Source organism: Alligator mississippiensis, chromosome 3, assembly GCF_030867095.1.
Source record: "Alligator mississippiensis isolate rAllMis1 chromosome 3, rAllMis1, whole genome shotgun sequence".
NCBI classification, from domain to species: Eukaryota; Metazoa; Chordata; order Crocodylia; family Alligatoridae; genus Alligator; species Alligator mississippiensis.
In genome coordinates, this window is record NC_081826.1 from 18,143,085 (window position 1) to 18,162,700 (window position 19,616).

Consider the following 19,616-nt stretch of genomic DNA (forward strand, 5'->3'; position numbering starts at 1 on the left):
CACTTTTGTAGGAGGGCCTGGAGCCATGGCTCCATGGGATTTCAAAGGTGGGACTTATGTTCACATTTTGCAACTAACTCTCAGTCCCTTGCAAATGGGATAGAGCTTTCGGTCTCTTGTTCCAAAAACACAGACCCTCCAACTCCATCCCTGTTCATCACCACGTACTGTTACACTGTGGAAGTCATAGCATACAGATAAACAGGCTACTTCCATCTAATATAGCTAAATATCTTGACTGCACATGAGCCCATTCATCTCTCATGCTGGGCAATGCCTGTCTGGAACTGGCCCAGTAGACAGAACTGCATTACATTTCTCTGCACCCCAGACTGCTATAGATCTTTTTTTCTAATAAGAAAACTAATTAATAGAACCCATTGTGCTGGATTTATGGTTTTCTACAGTTTAAAGAGCAGGACAAAACAGGGGAGCGGGGTAAGGAAATCAAACTGTTCCTAGAGAAACAGGCAACCACTGCCTTGCCTTTCTGCAGGGTTCATAGAACTGATAAGTGGTTTCTTAAATAGCTGTTAAAATCTCTTAGAAATTATTTCCTGACAAATGCATGTGGCTTCAAAGGTCAGCCAGAGCCCATCTGGGATAGCCTTCAAGAGAAGCCGACTACAGCCATTTGACGTAGATTTGGAGGCAATTGAAAAAACAAAGACGGAGAGGTTAAAGGCTAATTACTAGAAGGAATCTGGCCTGTTGGCCTGGGGTTATTTTAGCAGGAGTACAGTCAATTGTAAATTGTGGGATTAATTGGGAGAAAGGCATTGTCACCTTGACATTCATGGAAGACCTGGTGAAGTGCACTGCCTGCTGCTGTAGTTGAGAAAGCTTTTTTAAAATTTGGAAACCTTGTTTCACAAAAACTTTTTCTTTGCCTTTTTTAAAGTCTTTGAGACTTATAGTCCACACATATGAAGTTTTATATGAATATGTTTCTACATAAGTTTATAAACAAGTCTTCCTGAGTGGCTCCTGCAATTTTTTTTTTCTTTTCCTAACTATGCAGCCTAAGGATAAAAATATTAAAGCACTTGACTTTGTCATATGACTAGAGATGAGTTTGCCAAGGATGGACCATCACTGAACCCAGCACCTAGACATACGTGTGTTTTACTGAATTAGGGTCTTAGGTTCACATGACACAAAAATGTTCTCTCTATCAAACATCTTCCTGTATTTCTGGTACATCAAGTTTAATGTAATACACCTGCTATATAGTTGCATTCAAGTTTTTGCCTTACCCTTCTTAGCTATGAAATGGGAATAGAATAATAGAATCATAGAAAATTAGGGTTGGCACAGACCTCAAGAGGTCATCTAGTCCAACCCCCTTTGCAAAGCAGGACCATCCCCAACTAGATCATCCCAGCCAAAACTTTGTCTAGCCAGGTCTTAAAAACCTCCAAGGATGGAGCTTCCATCAACCTCTTTAGGTAACCTGTTCCAGTGTTTTACTACCCTCCTAGGGACAAAATTCTTCCTAATATCTAACCTAAACTTCCCTTGCTGCAATTTGAGACTGTTGCTCTTTGTTTTGTCATCTGTCCCCACTGAGAACAGTCCAGCTCCATCCTCTTTGGAACAACCATTCAGGTAGTTGAAGGCTGCTATTAAATCCTCTCTGACTTCTCTTCTCCAAACTAAATAAACCCAGTTCCCTCAGCCTCTGCTCATAAGTCATGTGCCCCAGCCCCTGAACCATTTGTGTTGCCCTCTGCTAGACTTTCTCCAGTTTCTCCACATCCTTTCTGTAGTGGAGGACCCAAAACTGAACACAGTACTCCAGATGTGGCCTCACCAGCACTGAATAGAGGGGAATAATCACTTTCCATGACCTGCTGACAACACTCCTGCCACTCCTAGCACTGCAACCCAGTATACCAATTTGTTGAGGTCACTCTGAATCCTAGTCCTACCCTCCAGCATATCTACTACTCACCACAGCTTGGTGTTATCTGCAAACCTTCTGAGGGTACACTCCATGCCATCTCCCAGGTTCTTGATAAAGACATTGAACAAAACCAACCACAGGACTGACCCCTGGGACACTCCACTTGATATCGGCTACCATGGGTGAGTGGTGCTTCCTGCCTCTGGGAGGGGCACCAGCAGCCGATCGCTGACCAGAGGGGCAGAGGACCCCCAGAGGCTGATCGCCGACCCCAGAAGCACCAGTGGCAAAACTGGAAGTGCCACCAGCACTTTTCAGGGGGAGGAGGGGGGGCACTGGCTGGCACTCCCCACTTCCTGGCCAGTGAGGGCCAATCTCAGGGGAAACACGTGCCCTCCCATGCCCTGCCCCCCCTATGCATCGCCTATGCCGGCTGCCAACTAGACAGCGAGCCATTGATTATTACCATCTGAGCCCAATGATCTAGCCAGGTTTCTATCCACCTATAGTCCATTCATCCAGCCTGTACTTCCTTAGTTTGCCTGCGAGAATGTTGTGGGAGACCGTATCAAGAGCCTTGCTAAAATCAAGGTATGCCACATCCACTGGTCTCCCCATGTCCACAGAGCCAGTCATCTCATCATAGAAGGCAATCAGGTTGGTCAGGCATGACTTGCCCTTGGTGAATCCATGCTGACTGTTCCTAATACCCTTTTCCTCCAAGTGCTTAGAAATGGATTCTTCGAGGATCTGCTCCAAGATTTTTCCAGTTACTGAGGTGAGGCTGAGTGGTCTGTAGTTCCCTGGATCCTCTTTTTCCCTTTCTTAGATATGGACACTAAGTTTTCCCTTTTCCAATCATCCAGGACCTCTCCTGATAGCCATGAGTTTTCAAAGATGATGGCCAGAGGCTCTGCAATCACGTCAGCCAACTCCCTCTGCACCCTTGGGTGCATCCCATCTAGTCCCATGGACTGGTACATGTCCACCTTTTCGAAGTAGTCTCTAATCAGTTCTTTCACCACTGCTGGCTGCTTACCTCCTATACTGGTCACCACTAATCACTTGTGGGTGGTCCTCACTGTTGGCTGCTCACCTCTCACCCTCCATTATTTTTTCTGATTAGTTCATCTTCAAAATGGAAGAATGAACAGGAGGTTAGAAGCTACTTCTAGGAATATGGGAAGAGAGCTCCAAGTCATTAAATCCAGCCTCCTACTACTGTAGACAATTTATGAAGCTTCATCTAAAAAGCCATTAGTTTTTTTACTCCTGCTATTCAGATGGGAAGCCTGTTCCAGAACATCATTCCTTTGATGTTGAGAAACTTCCTTCTAATTCTGATAAGACATTTATTCAGTCAGTTTATATCCCTTTCTTATGAATCAGGATTGAGTACCCTTAGGGTTCAGGAACAAACCTTCCTGGCTAGACAAAGCCCTGGCTGGGATGATTTAGTTGGGGATGGTCCTGCTTTGAGAAGGGGGTTGGACAAGATGTTCTCCTGAGGTCCCTTCCAACCCTAATTTTCTATGATTATACAATTCTATTATTTGGTTTGAAAAACCATAGCCCATCTTCATTCTCTTTCACCTTGAAGTAGAGAATTTTTGAAATAAAAAGGATCTTCATGAAACAATTGGGAATTTCAAGAAACTGTTTAATCTTCCATGTGCATTTTGTGATGGGCATGGGAGGCAACTCCCTAGTCTTTTTCTCTCCACTTGTGAACATGCTGAAAGATCATGTATATGTTTTCAATGAAGTCACTGATAATGGAGAATGCTGGAGGCAACAGCTGTTGGGGACTGACTTACCCTCAGGCTATTTAATCTCCTGGCCTCTCACAAGTGTGATTGCTGGAGGAAGGTAGAGAAGCACAACTAAAATTGTATAGCTTTCAGCAGCTGTTGTTATTTCTGAAAGCCAAGAATGGGTCAAAAATGTGATGAAAGTCCTGGATTGTTATCTGCAGTAGGGGTGGCCAAAGTTGATGCCTTGCCTTGAGAATAGAATTTCCTTTGTGGAATGAAACACAGTAAAGTTGCTAACTCCAAGAGGGCTTAGTTGTCAGGGAGTTAGAGGGGCGCATATGCGTGGCTTGGCATTTCCAAAGTTATAAGAGCATTATGTCAGTACAAAGTGATATAGGTCGTGAAAAGCGGGCCTTGTGTTCTGTAACAAGATCTGGGACAATTGGATGGCAAGAAAAGATAATGTAAAACATTCATTAAAATAGTGAAAAACTGACTGGCAAAGTACAGTGCAGCTGCTGTGTGTGTCAGTTAAGATTTCAGAGACTGGTCCCTTTGTTAAGACTTGGGTTCTGGTTAAATTTGTATTCTGCAACCAAATAGTAAATCTCTCGAAAAGGTAGTTGAGAAGGTAAGTTATATATAGTTCCCAGCAACTACTTTTTTATACATACCCATCGTCCACTCTTTGATAGCAGAGTGAAGTGTCAACGTGCATTGTGCCTTGCAACAGGGTGGGTAATATCATAGTGTTTGTTTGAGACATCAAGTTCATGACCATGCTATGTAGTGTGGGCCCTTAGAATTGCATTGCATTGGTGGAGAGAGAATTTGCATCCTCTTCTTTCAAGAGTGCAGGCTGCTTGAGAGAAAGGAGAGGCTTGGATGTTAGCAGTCTAGGGCCTATGATACATGAGTCAGCAGCTTGATTCTGCCCAGTAGAAATTTCCTTTCACACACACACGGCTGTGGATGCAGAAGTGCACACACACACTAATTTAATTAAACATTTGTGTTTTAAAAAGTCCAATAGAATTAGAGATGGGCTTTTAAATTGAAAATGGCTGTATTCAGAGTCTTATGGGTAGGCTGAGCATTTAGATGCCAACATTATGTCTATATGCAGAGAAAAATCCCAAATTATTCTAAAACTGGAGGGGTTTCAAATGTTCTCAAAATATTTGAAAGTGTACAAACCCAGATGAAGGGCAATAAAAGGATTAAAGCCTCAGTCTGTTCTATAACCTACCTGCTCCCTAGTGAACAGGAAGCAGATGAAGGTTAATATTGCAGCACTTTTATGCAAGCTTTAACATTCTTGCTTGACATGGAACAGGCCACCCCGATGTACTGGGCTTATTGTTGTGGTTGATGGTTTGCTTCAGTAGGCGCATGAAAGTTGGATGCTTAATTGAAACATAGTCGAACTATGCAAACATTCTGACTCTAAACAATTCAGCTGGACATCACATAAACAGGGCAATATATATGGTTTATTTTTTAGTTCAAATACCTGAAAATTCCTCTCCACTGAGTTCCAGAATTACCACAGGTACAATTTTCTTTTTGCATTTAAAGCCTCTGCTTTGGGGGCAAGCTGTAAACAAGAAGGCAGAGAGATGCAGAAAAAAAGAAAAGGTAAATAGGAACCAAGTCCAGTGATATGCAGTAAGAGTCTTTCCACTGACTTTCTCACACACTGGATCAGGCTCTTAAACGTGTTACCCCCTGGGTAGATATTACATGCTTAGCTAGTCATGTTTTATTTATTTATTTAGCTAGCTAGATACACACACACACACACACACACACACCCCTACCACACAGTGACATATGTTGAGTTAATTATTTGAAGGAATGTACAAGTTCTGTTGTACAAGAACTTCTTCCCTGCGGAGGAAAAAAAGGTTTTGTTCTGAAATGTCTAGTTTTATTGTGTTGGTCTCAAACCTCAAACCATCCATAACAATCATAGAAAATTAGGGTTGGAAGGGACCTCAGGAGGTCATCTAATCCAACTCCCTGCTCAGTGGAGCACCATCCCCCAAAAGATCATTCAAGCAAAGGCTTTGTCTAGTCAGGTCTTATAAACCTTCAAGGATGGAGACTCCACAACTTCTCTGGGTAACTTGTTCCAGTGTTTTACTACTTTTCTAGTGAGGAAGTTTTTCCTACTATCTGACCTGAACTTCCCTTGCTGCAAGTTGAGACTATTGTTCCTTGTTCTATCATCTGCTATCACTGAGAAGAATCTAGCTCCATCTTCTTTGGATCCCCCCTTCAGGTAGTTGAAGGCTCCTATTAATCCCCCCTCCATCTTCTCTTCCCCAGACTAAATAAGCTCAGTTCCCTCAGAAGTCATGTCCCCCAGCCCCCTCACCATTTTCATTGCCCTATGGAGTCTCCAATTTGTCTACATCCTTTCTGCAGTGGAGGGCCCACATGGTGCTCCAGATGTGGCCTCACCAGTGCCAAATAGAGGGGAAGAATCACTTTGGTCGATCTGCTAGCAGCTCTCCTACTAATGCAGTCCAGTATGCCATTAGTTTTCTTCACAACAAGGGCACGCTGTTGGCTCATATTCAGCTTTTTGTCCACGGTAATCCCCAGGTCCTTTTTTACAGAGCTGCTGCCCAGCCATTCAGCTCCCAGGTGTACCAGTGCATGGGATTGCTCCGTCCTAAGAGCAGGACTTTGCATTTGTCCTTATTGAACCTCATGAAATTTCTTTTGTTCCAATCCTCCAATTTGTCAAGGTTTCTCTGATTCCTAGCCCTACCTTCCAGTATATTTACTATACTCCCCAGCCTGGTGTCACCTAAAAACTTGCTGAGGGTGCACTCCATCCCATCTTCCAGATCATTGGTGATAATATTGAAAAAAAACAGCCCCAGGACTGACCCCTGTGACACTCCACTTGATACCAGCTGCCAATTAGACATCAAGTCATTGATTACTACCCTCTGAGCCCAATGATCCAGCCAGTTTCCTGTCAACTTTGGTCCATTCATTAAACAAGACTTCTTTAGTTTGCTTGTAAGAATGCTGTGAGAGACCGTATTAAAAGCCTTGCTAAAGTGAAGGTATACTACATCCATTGGTCTCCCCATGTCCACACAGCCAGTCATCTCATCATAGAAGGCAACCATGTTGGTCAGGCATGACTTGCCCTTGGTGAATCCATGCTGACTGTTTCTAATCCCCTTTTTCTCCAAGTGCTTAGAAATGGATTCCTTGAGGATCTGCTCTAAGATTTTTCCAAGGACTGAGGTGAGGCTGACTGGTCTGTAGTTCCCTGAATCCTCCTTTTTCCCTTTAAGATGGGCACTATATTTGCCCTTTTCCAGTCATCTGAGACCTCTTCTGATCACGAGTTTTCAAAGATGATGGCCAGAAGCTCTGCAATCACATCAGCCAACTTCCTTAGCACCCTCGGGTGCATCCCATCTGGCCCCATGGACTTGTATATGTCCAGCTTTTCTAAATAGTCCCTAGCCTGTTCTCTTGCCACTGTCAGGTGCTCACCTCCTCCCCAAACTGTGCTGCTAGGTGCAGTTGTCTGGGAGCTGACCATGTCTGTGCAGACTGAGGTGAAAAGGGCATTGAACACTTCAGCCTTTTCTGCATCCTGTGACACTAGGTTGCCTCCCCCACTCAGTAAGGGACCCACACTTTCCCTGATCCTCCTCTTGGTGCTGACAGACTTGTAGAAACCCTTCTTGTTACTCTTCATGTCCCTTTACTAGTTGCAACTCCACTTGTGCTTTGGCCTTCCAGATCAGCAATCTGGATGTCAGTGTAGAAAGCACACTGTTCAAATTCGCCAACAGCACCAAGTTGTGGGGTGAGATGGGCACACTGGAGGGGAGGGACAGAATCCAACTAGATCTAGACAGGTTACAGAGGTGGGCAAATGAGAATAGGATGGGATTCAACGCAGACAAATGCAAAGTACTGTATCTGGGGAGAGGGAACCTGCAACACGCCTATAGGCTGGGGAACACCCTTCTTGTCAACACGGTGGCAGAAAGGGATCTTGGAGTCATTGTTGACTCCAGGATGAACATGAGCCGGCAATACGAGGAAGCAGTTAGGAAAGCTAACTGCACCTTGTCATGCATCGACAGATGCATCCCAAGCAGGTCCAGGGAGGTGATCCTTCCCCTCTATGCAGCATTGGTCAGGATGCAGTTGGAGTACTGCGTCCAGTTCTGGGCGCCGCACTTCAAGAGGGATGTGGCTAGCATTGAGAGGGTCCAGAGGAGGGCCACTCGCATGGTCAAGGGACAGCGGATCAGGCCCTACGAGGAGAGGCTAAAGGGCCTGAACCAGTTCAGCCTCCACAAGAGAAGGCTGAGAGGGGATCTGGTGATCATTTACAAACTCACCAGGGGGGACCAGTGGGAATTGGGGGAGGCTGTGTTCCCCTGGACACCACCCGGGGTTACTAGGAGTAACGGCCACAAATTGTTAGAGAGAAGGTTCAGGTTGGACATCAGGAGACATTACTGTACGGTTAGGGATGCCAGGCTCTGGAATGGGCTCCCAAGTGAGGTGGTGCTCTCTCCTACCTTGGGGGTCTTCAAGAGGAGGCTGGACAGATATTTGGCTGGGGTGATATGATCCCAGCACCTGTTCCTACCTGGGGCAAGGGGTCGGACCTGATGATCTGTTTAGGTCCCTTCCGGCCCTAAGTACTATGATACTATGATTCCACGAAGAAGATGGGACTACAATTAATTAAAACTGAATACATAGCAAACCTCCATCCCACAAAGCCAGAACAACAAAATAACAGGCATTCATCCCAAAACACTTAAAAAATGCACGTATGTAGATCATTTATCCTCTTACTGAAATGGACACACCATGCAGGGTGGGAGTAGCCTTTCTTTGCCATCTACAAGAACCTTTAGACTCAGGAATGTATTCTGAGAGATTCAAGTGCTTTTCCTATTTGTGGTTGTGTGAGCAGCCTTCCAAACTTGGTTGGGATGAGGCTTTAAGCATTTGAGAATTATGGGCTGCTGTGTCCAGCTGTTTCTCAGAATTGGTCCCAAAGGATTTGCAGAACATGAAGACTGCTTCAGTTAACTTTCCACTGTCAATTTGGCCCGTATCCTGGTACCTTCTCTCCCCTGGAAGAGTTAGAAAGTAGCCCATAAGTACAGCTAGCTCCTTTACATCTTGTCAGAACCGACAAACCAGTCTTGTAATATTCACCCTCAGGAGCAACTTCTGCTTTTTACAGGAGAAAAATGAGAGAAAACAAATTGCCATTTCCTTTTTATTCCTTCACTGTGATCTCTGAACTCTCTCGGCAGATATTTTCTGAGCTCACTCGCTCTGCGGAGTTAAATATTTGGTGATAAATGCTCGTGCATGAAATGTTATATAGCAGCAGCTCATGGAGTAGCAGCAAGGACACTTGTGACCTATCTGTGCTATGAAACAGATTGTTTCAGCTCTGTTGTGTTGCCCCTTTGGGGACCAGTAGTGTTACAGCGCTATTTGATCCTGACTATATAGATGCTACTAAAGAAAGTTATAACCAGATAAGATTAAAAAAAACAGGTTGTAATCCTGGTACTTCCTAGACTTAATTTTTCTTAGCCTGGCTATGTAAAGTGCTGGTTTCATTTGAGCCTAATATATGACTTGTTTGTTCTTAGTTATAGCAAAACATCAGCTCAGCTCCATCCTCAGAGGTGGGCATACCAAATCTTGGCATAACGTAACTGGATTTCAGCTGGATTAAAGATCCATCCTGTAACACAGTCACTTTCCTAGTGTAGATGCAAAGCTTGGGAGGTGGCTGGGCAGGGGGAAGGAAACAGTTGCTTCTGTTCTGCCACGGTGTGAAAATAGATAGAAGAATGCCAAAGGGCTTGTACATACCATCCCTGAAAAATGAGCCCCAACTTGCATAGAAGCCTCTTATTAAGCAGTGACAAATTCCTTCCCCTCATTAGAGGGACGTTCGTCTGCAGCAGAGTTGTTTTCTGGAATCTGGTTTTTGAGCTCTAAGGTCATTTTGATGATACAAGAAAAACATCTCCAAGATCTGGAGGAAGAGCCCTCTAAGTTGCTTTCCCTGACTCTACTAACCACCAGTAGAAGAACAAGAAGCAGCCTGTCCAGTGATGTTGCAACTTCAGGAACTTTCTTGTGTTATGCTAAGAGGTCAGCTACAAGGGCAATGCATGGGTAAAAGCAAAAGAAAACATCACCAACGTCAACTACCAGCCAGCAAATGTTATTAACATAAAACGGTATGTTCTACTTAGCAGGAAAAAAGGCAGTTGAAGCTTTCTAACCATTTCCCCTATGATAAATGTGTATTTGTCATTGCTGGGGAGAAGAGGAACAGAAATGCTACCCCATTGCATCATACTGCAGGCAACGGGCGATGTTGTATGAAACCAAGCCAGAGATGGGACCAGTGAAGAACCCAGCAACAGACTTATCCTCTGAGTGGGGCAAATAGGAGAGGCTGAAATAAAGAGATGCAAAATGAGAAACCATGAAAGAAAGGTAAAATCAGAGACTTCTAATAAGAGATTTCCACCCCCCAGACACACTTTCTTCATTGTACATGAATAAAGGAACATGCAATTCAAAGATCCAAATTTAAAACTGATGAAAAGAGAGGCTTTTACACAAAAGAGCTGTGTAAGGCTGTGGGTCCCCAAACAACATGTCACAGTGCAAGGACTGGGGAGGGGATTAAAAAAGGAGTAGTCCCAGGTCTGAATGTTATCCATTTACAGTGGGGAGGATAACAATCAGAAAAGATGTTAACATTCATGTTTTAGGACATAAGCCAAATGCTATAAGGACTTCGGAAAAACCTTTTCCCATTTGCTTGTGATTGGATAATTATCCATGAAAATGGCCTCATCTATAGAGAGTCTTCATCTGTAGCATAGTTTTCCTCTGTGCAGCACTGACCATTTTCCATATTAAGCAGACCACTCATCTTCTTATACCCCTGTGAAAGTTTGCTTTCAGTGTTATGCATTCTGCTGAAATTAAGTGGGGAAGGAGTCTAATTTCAATGTATCTTTTTTTCGGGGTGGAATGTCTTACAAGTAGCACTACATAACCAAAAAATTGCCAAGTGAAATGTACTAAAGTCACTGAAAACATTAAAATACCAAACAGCTGCCTTTTAGTTGAATAATATGCAACTTACTGTAGTCAATGCCTTATGCAGACTGACAATAGCCTTTGCATGGAACTGGTCCATTGACTGTTTTTATCCAGAAATGGAGGATTGTTCCCCATGTTGCTGAAAACTATGAAGTTTCAAGTGGAAATGAAGAATCATCTCACACAGAAACATATGTTCAGGACTTTAGAGGGGACAAATGCTTTCTCTTCAGCAGAATTAGTCCTAGGTTTCTGTGAATATTCTGCAGTGTTGTTTCTACAGGTGCTCTGTTTATATCCAAAAGAAGGGCTAGATATATGCATGTATGATTCTGTGTATACTCTGGGCCAGATTCATTTCTGTAGGGCCACATGAGGCTAAAGGATGCAAAACAAGTCCTAGGTAGCCTGAATTAGCGACTTCCTAAATGGCCCGGACTGCACCATTGGACCACAGCGCATAGGGCTGCTTGGTCTATTGAGCTGAAACAAACCTGCATCTGAGAGGCTTCCTACCATTGGGCTCTGTAGCCTGGGTTTTAAATCCTCCTTACACTTAAGATGTGATTAACTGGTTAACACACCCTAAATTGTGACCTGGCCACAACTTCATTCAATTAATGGTGTGATAAAATGAGGAATAAAACACAAAGTTATTACACCAAACACGTGTAATAACTTTGTTGCTGGTTCCTATCACACCTTTAACTGAAAATATGGCCAGGGCTGAGCCTCTGGAGCACACTGGAGCCTTTCAAGACTCTTGTGTGCCGCAGAAGCTGGGAGCACCTCTCAGCCAGGCGAGCTCAGGGAGCCAAGCTTGCTTGTTGCTGGTGCAGGGGGATCCTGGGATTGGGCTCTCCCTCCAATGGCAATGTGGTGTGATGGGATCTGATGCTTGATCCCACAGTCATGCTTCTTGCTATGCACATATAGCACAACAGGAAATGTGCTTGTTGGGATCCCACATCAGATCCCATCATGTATTTACTTTACATCTATTGGGGATCTTTTACACTCTTCCATCCTCATATGTTTCAGGTTGAATCTAATCCTGAACACCGTGTCACCAAAGTAGTCATAGAAGTTCATAACTTTATCTACACAATGCCCCTGAAAGGTAAAGGCTATCACATCCAGTGATGGAGTGATATAAGGCCAAAGAAGACGGTGGGTACATTTTAGACACCTACGGTTTAACATCCACGGGTGCTGAGTACCCAGTAAGAATGGCAAGTGATCAGTGATTCTGGAAAATAGTCACCAAGGCATCCTACAATGTGCATACCCAAATCTGAAAGCTAGTTTTGAAAATCTAAGTAAGGTAATTTTATCCAAGTTTTCCATATTAGAAACAGAACCCACATCTTCTGACTCCTATGCCTTAACTCCAAGAGTAGCCGTGTTCTGTGCTGGAGTGGGCAAAATATGGCTCACAGAGCGATTTTGTGTGGCCTGCGGCAGGTCCCTCAACCCCACAGGGTGGTACTGGAGCACCCCTGTCCCATGCCAGCCTGCAGCTCACCCCAAGATGCCCGCACAGTGGTAGCAGCCCCCAGCCCCACTGGCTTGGCATGGGACATAGAGGTGCAGAGCATAGCAGCACGAGGGCAGAGGCAGGATTCCCAGTGATGGGCACTGTGTTTGGGGCCAGAGGCTGGTCTTCATGGAGACTGCTTGTGCCCAGGGAGGGAGCTATGTCCGAGGCCAGGAGCCACTTTCCACAGAGTCCATGTGTGGGGCCAGACGCAGTGTCCTCACTGGGGCTCCTGCCACTGCACCTATGCCACTCTGCTCCAGGCCGCTATGCCCCGTGCCAAGCCAGTGGGGCTGGGGGTTGCCGCCACTATGCAGGTATGCTGGGGTGAGCTACAGGCTGGCATGGGACCGGGGTGCCCTAGCGCCACCTGCCTCCCCCAACCCTGGCCCTGGCCCTGGTTCCAGCCTGGTCCTGGTCTCTTCAAATTCAGTGTCAGGTCCACACCCCTCCCTCCCCAACCTGTGGGCTGGATGACCCAGGCAGGGGAAGAAGAGGGGGGGGGAGGGCAGGAGGGAGACTAAGTTCCTCCCGAGCTTCCTCTGTGGGGCTTGCAGCCCTCCTCTCTCCCTCATGGGTGCCATGCCCCCCCCCCCCCCCCGAAATCGGCCTCGTGGCACCTTTCAGCTCTACTTTGGCCCTGCACTGTCACTGCCCCAAGATCCCAGCCCTGGCCCCAGTCATAGCTCCAGGGATCCTTTGGGGAAGGGTGTGGAGCCAGACAGGAATCTGCACCTGGGGCTGGCACTGGGCTCATAGGGAGGTGACAGCATGGGGTTGGGGCAGGGCAGAGTTGTGATTCACTCCCTGCCCCTGCCCGCAGCCCCTGCCCCTGTCACAGGGGCACGCAGGCAGCAGATCGTGGCTCTGACCCAGCCTTGGCTCCACACTGCCACCACCCTGTGATCCCGGCCTTGCCTGCCCATCGCATTCCTGAATATCATTGCCTAGGTCCCCATACCCATCCCATGTAGTTTTGGTGAGTTGTCGAGTGGCGGGGGGCAGTGGTGCTGACGCAGCCCGTGACAGCTTACCAAAACAGCCTATGTGGCTCTCGGGCCCAAATAATTGCCCACCCCTGTTCTATGCTTTACCACTCAAGTATTTTATATAGAAATAGGCTAGAGAGGTTGTATTCAGGACTTAATCCTACTTTAGATTTAGGCAAGGCTTTTGGCCTATCTCTAAGCTCCCTATCAAGCTTTAGGTTCTGACATATAGTAACTGAATTCCACTCTTGCAAATTGTTCTGTAATTTCTGCTTTAAAATGTGTCCATCTTTTGAGGTCAGCTCTTCATGTGAATGTCCATTGTCTGCATTTGAACTGGAACTAAAAAAACTACCCCCTTTTTTCTCACTCCTTTTATTTTCTTTATTTTTTTACATAAAGGAGAATTCTTGCAAACACTTTTCTTTCCTCCAAGCACTGTTTTCATTTTAGTAGCAGCAACTGAGACTGTAGTACAGCTTCATCCTATTGCCTCTCTAGAAGAAATGCCTGGAGCTGGCTGCTGATAGACATCACTCCACTGTTTAATTGCAAATACTCCGCTTTACCACAGTTTGTGTGGCTAGTTGGGAGTGGCATAAAAGTCAGAAGGTTAAAAATGTAGGACCGGGTGCAGTTAGCCTGCTGTACAAGTTAAACAAGCAGGCACTTGTACAGTTTTGTCTGCTGTTGAAAAAGGTATTAGCTACAGTCCTAACTGAACTCTTTCTTTGCACAAGGTGGACATACAGAAACTGCCTTTTCACCTTAAAATAGCCTTAGTGGGGAATGGATTAATAAATTTTTTTGTGGGAGACACTGTCACTTAATGGAGTGAGTCTAGGATTTAAAGTAAAAAAAGTCCTCTGTTCTAACCCCAGCTATGCTCCCAACTTGTGTGTCTTTGAGTAAGCTATTAGCTCATGATTTTCAAGTCTAGGTACCTAAAGTTGTGTAATTAACCCTACAACTGCTACGATGTTTGGGATCTATTGAAATGAATAGGAGTTAGTCACTAATTATGCCAAATATCTTTTGAGGATCAGGGCTTTAATCCATATTTTCACACCTGAGTAGATAGCCTGATTTTTCACTGGTGCAGATATTGGACAGAAGAGTTTTATGAATTACATGGAGGCAAAGGAAGGACCAGGTATCAGATCTGATCCTAAAATCTGTTGACTTGGCCTCCCTTAAAGAGTCTATTCCCTACTTCTAGTTCTGATGCTAACAGGATTTGCCGCTTTCTAGAGTCACAATCTCACCCACACAGCTCGCAAGATTTTGTAGTTAATGAATGTCCTTTCAAAAACAAGATACCTACCTGAATTCTGGTACATGGATTTCAGCGCTCAGCTTCAAACAATCATATAAAACATCTATACATGTCAGATGATAATATTTACTACCTCACAGCATTGTCAGGCAAAAGAAGGCAGGATGGCACCTTAGGGTGTGTACACATATACTGACTTTCTGATAGTTAACTTTAAAGTCAACTTAACTGTCAGAGCGTACACACACATGTGGAGCAGAGTCAAATGTGGTCTGGAATTTTTTGCTCTTGGGTGCACCATTTGAATGTGCGTCCAGGAGCAAAAAGCTCCGGAGCAATTAGCTCTGGAGTTTATTCATGCATTGCACATGGAGCCCAGTGGGAGTAGTCCAGGCTGGCATGAGACCCAGGAGGTCAGCCTGCTAGCCCAGGGCTGCTCTGACAGGGCTCCATGTGAAGCAGGTCAGAGGCTGGCTGAAGCATGAGGGTGCTTCAGCATGGGGGCTGCTCATGTCCCTGCCAGCCATGGAGCCCCATGGGAGCAGTCCTGGGCTGGCTGCTCTGGCAGGGCTCTACCTGTTGTGGAGTGGCTGGCTGGAGCATGAGGGTTTCATAGTTTCATAGCAGCTAGGGTCAGGCAGGACCTGAACAGATCATCTAGCCTGACCCCCTGCCACAGGCAGGAATGAATGCTGGGTTCACAAGACCCCAGACAGGTGATCATCTAACCTCTTTTTGAATTTACCCAAGGTAGGGGCGAGGACGACTTCCCTGGGAAGTTGGTTCCAGATTCTGGCCACCGTAACTGTAAAATATTGCCTTCTGATCTCTAACCTAAACCTATTCTCCTTCAGCTTATTACCATTGTTCCTTGTCACCCCAGGTGGTGTTGGGGAGAAAAGGGCTCTTCCTATTTGCTGATGATCTCCCCTGATGAATTTGTAGGCAGCCACCAGGTCCCCCCTCAGCCTCCTCTTGCTGAGGCTGAACAGGTTGAGGTCCTTCAGTCTCTCCTCGTAGGGCCTGTCCTGCTGCCCTCTCACCAAGCGGGTGGCCCTTCTTGAACTTTCTCCAGGCTGGCCACATCCCTTTTGAAGTGCAGCACCCAGTACTGGACGCAGTACTCCAACTGCAGTCTGACCAAAGTCGCGTAGAGGGGGAGGATCACCTCTCTGGACCGGCTTGAGGTGCATCTTTGGATGCATGACAAGGTATGGCTGGCCTTGCTGGCTGCGGTCTGGCATTGGCGGCTCATGATTCTCTCCAAGATCTTCCCGAGCACTGAGGTGAGGCTTATGGACCTATAGTTACTTGGGTCCTCCTTCCTCCCTTTCTTAAAAATTGGGACCACATTAGCTAGTTTCCAATCTTTCGGCACCTGGCCAGATGACCACGAATGCTCATACAGCTGGGCCAAGGGCTCCACGATGACCCTTGCCAGCTCCCTCAACACCCTTGGGTGGAGGGCATCTGGACCTGCAGATTTAAAAATGTCCAGTGCTTCCAGAAGATCCCTAACTACATCTGCACTGACCGAAGGCCTGACAGAGCTATCCCCGAGATTGTCCCTACCTCTGGTAGGAGGGATGTCCTGGTCCCTGTTCAAGAAAACAGAGGCAAAGAAACTGTTAAAAATATCAGTTTTCTTGTCTGGTGTGGCCACAAGATTACCGTTTGTGTCTTGCAGGGGCCCTACATGGCCTGGTGCTCTCTTCTTTCTCCCAATGTACTTGATAAAGGACTTCTTGTTGTCCTTGATCCTGGACGCTAGCCTCCTTGGTGATAGCTCCTCCCTTCCACTGGTTGTATGCCCCCCTTTTAGTCCTCGGGCATTGCTGAATGCCCTTGCTGAGCCATGGAGGTTTCTGAGCACTCTTACCCTCCTTGCTTCTCTCAGGGACTGTTACCCTTTGGGCCTGGAGGATTGCCCCCTTAAGGTACAACCATCCCTCATGGACTCCCATCTCCTCTACCTTCTGGGCCCTCAGTGCCTCCCCCACTAATCTCTGTTGACTAGCCCCGTGCTGAAGCATCCTTGTCCCCCAGCCTGCCCCATCACCATCTACACATGCATTTAAGCATGGTAATTTACTGCACTGTTGGATAGTACTTGTTTCTGACAGGGCTACCTGACAGCTCAATAAATTAGTCTACACTGATCTAATTGCCATGCAAATGTTGAAGGTGATGCTTTACTGCACAGTATATTAGTTTACTGCGCAGCAAAGCACACGTGTAGACATGCCCGGGGGTGTTTTGTGTCTAGTGGTATGTGTGGAAGACAGGCCAAATAGATGCTCTTGTGTACCCCTTTGGATATAACATCCCCTATACGATGGCCTGAAATACAAAGGATCAGATTCAGGGGCCCAGGCAGCCCCTTCCAGTCCTATGTAACTTTCTCTAGATTCAACTCAGGGGTAAAAGCATAGCTGGTAATTTTGAATGCTTGGTTTAAAAATGAAAACTGTATCATCTACCGTGGACCCATTAGTGTACACATCCATCCATTCATCCATCCATCTATCCATGTATCTCTGTAGACTATACACGTCACCATGACATCTGCTAGTTCCTCCCTTCCTCCCCCCCACAGCTTTGAGTAGAAGGCTGCTCTTTTTCAAAGATTTTTTTTCCCCCCACCACTGCTCTAAGTGGATTTCACCTCACTTGTTCCGAGTTTCTTAAAGATGCTAACAAAACTGAAGTGTTTCTTTTTCTCTCCCATGTTAAAGAACTGTACACGTCTCCATAGCATAGAGAAGCCATGGTGGTCAGAGAAGGGCTGTTCCCAGAAGGTAGTAATGAGTTGTCTCTTCAAATAATATTAATGTCAGCCTCCCACTCTGATCCTCACAGATGGCCAGAAATGTCTTAGAAATGATTCTTTGCTAAAAAATGTTAAGAGGTTAGTGAGAACCACCACATCAGATGACAAAACTGATAGGAAGTCAATTCAGTTCCATTGTAAAACACATAGTTTCTCTTACATTAAAGTGCATTGAGCAGATTTTACTCTGATTGAAAAAGTCACAGGACCTGTTTCCCCTCTCATGCTAGTGTAAAATCATGGGTAACTCATCTGGAGTCAATGCAGTTAAACTGGTATAAAGAAGGGGAGAAGCAAGTCAATTAATTACATGAACTTAAGGGGACTGCTCTAGGTTCTCTGGGGAAGTGATGGAAGGTGTTAGGTCTATACTACTTTGCACAAGAATCATACCACATTATTATGCATCACTCAGAGCCCCAATATTCACTAATAGATGACCTCCAGCAACCAATATACACCTATGTTTACTTTGTTGGTTTAATCATACCAAAAAGCACATGGTGGTAAAAACAAACCCAGGAAAACTCCTGAGAAAAAAACATACATCCAGACATTGCAAGGGGATAGGTGAACCCTATGTAGTTCAATAAGTGGAAAAGTTAAATGTAGAAATAGCAAGCAATAGTAGAGTGTCCATAGGAGAATGTATTGCTGCTTTTCTCATTTTTATATGCTTATCTTCTAATTGACAGCCTTTCAGTACCATGCCCCGCATGCTTCACAAGCATATTACCATTCATAGTCGCATGCCCTGCAGGACAACCTACTGGTTGCAGCTTTGATAGGAACTAAAGGGGTGAGAATGAGATTTTTCTTATGTTCGGATCAATGAGCACTGATGTGACATATCTTACACTCCTATATGTAATGATTATAAAATCTTGAAAACTGTGCTAGTGAGATTTTAGCCATAAATGGTAGCACCCCTACAGAGCCACTGAGGAGTAGTAAATAGTAGTGGGAAAACTGTCTGGTCTTTGGCTGAATAGCAAATTGCTCAAGCTCAGAGCTCAGCTGTGTGCAAGGGATGGGTAGGACACTAATGTCTAAGGGAATGAAGACAGGTTGCAAAGTGCATTGGTGCCCTCTGCTGGCAAGGACATTTTTTAACCAAAGTGATTTAACTCAGAAGAAGTTATTGTCTTTGATAACTAGAGAACGAACTTTTTTCAATCAGTAGCTGCCTGGACAGATTAATAAGAAGTCTAACTGTGTAATCTCTGTTTCAGTTTATTATCTAGGATTTATTGAGGCTGCACTGTGCAGAATTAATTCCCCTCATGGTGATCTCATGCCTAGAGTTATCATATTTCCAGTTTCAAAAAGGAGGCTGTCCAGGGTTGGAGGAGTGGGGGTGGAGTAATATGCTTGGGGCAGCAGTGACATGCCCATGCCCTGCCCCTGCCCCTCACTCCCAAGCCAGAGCCTCCTCCCAGCCCTGCTGGTGCCCCTTACTCCTGACTTATAGCCCCTTGCCCTCCGCCCCCAGCCCTGCTGGTGTCCCTCGCTCCTGACCCACAGCCCCCTGACCTCCCAAGCTCTGCTGCCCACACAGCTTCCTACTGCCCCTGAAGAGACCCCCGCACCTTTCCCCCATTGGAGGGACAGGCACCTCTCTGCCTCCCTGCCTTGCTGCAGCCCCAGTGCCCGGACAGCTTAGGCCCTTGCCCCCCTCGCACTATAGGTCCCTATCCACTCTTTTATACCAGGGATAATGCCCTTTGCCTTTATTTTATCTGAATCAGACATTATTTTTAAAAGGCTGCAAAAAAGATATCAAAGTGCCCCAGGAGGTACATAGGGTATATGTAAAAGTCAGTGCCTCACCTTTGAATGACACTAAGTATTACGCCATGTCTGTAGCTTGTTGTGGAAATGCATATAAGAGCATAGGGCTAAAAGGGAGCACTTGGATCATCAGGTCCAGTCCTCTGCAAATGCAGGAAATCATGTAGTAGATGTTAAATCCTGAAAAGTCCACAAAAACATCCAGTCTAACCCACTGCCACCGGTCATAAGCTACAACGAGTCCCCTCCCCATTATCTTTTAGAACATTTCAGACTTATAGTAAACCACTTTCAAAATGGCCCAAATCAGTTTAAAATAAACCTGGATGAATGTAGTATCAGATTTAACAGATTTAGGTTAAATCAGTTTATTGAACTTCT

At 45.5% G+C, this 19,616-nt stretch overlaps 1 protein-coding gene across 3 annotated transcripts in view; it reads left to right on the forward strand.

Annotated features, from left to right (window-relative positions):
• The window catches only part of LOC109281734 (uncharacterized), a 124,541-nt gene that overhangs the window by 20,908 nt on the left and 84,017 nt on the right, over positions 1-19,616 (forward strand). The window lies entirely within an intron of this gene.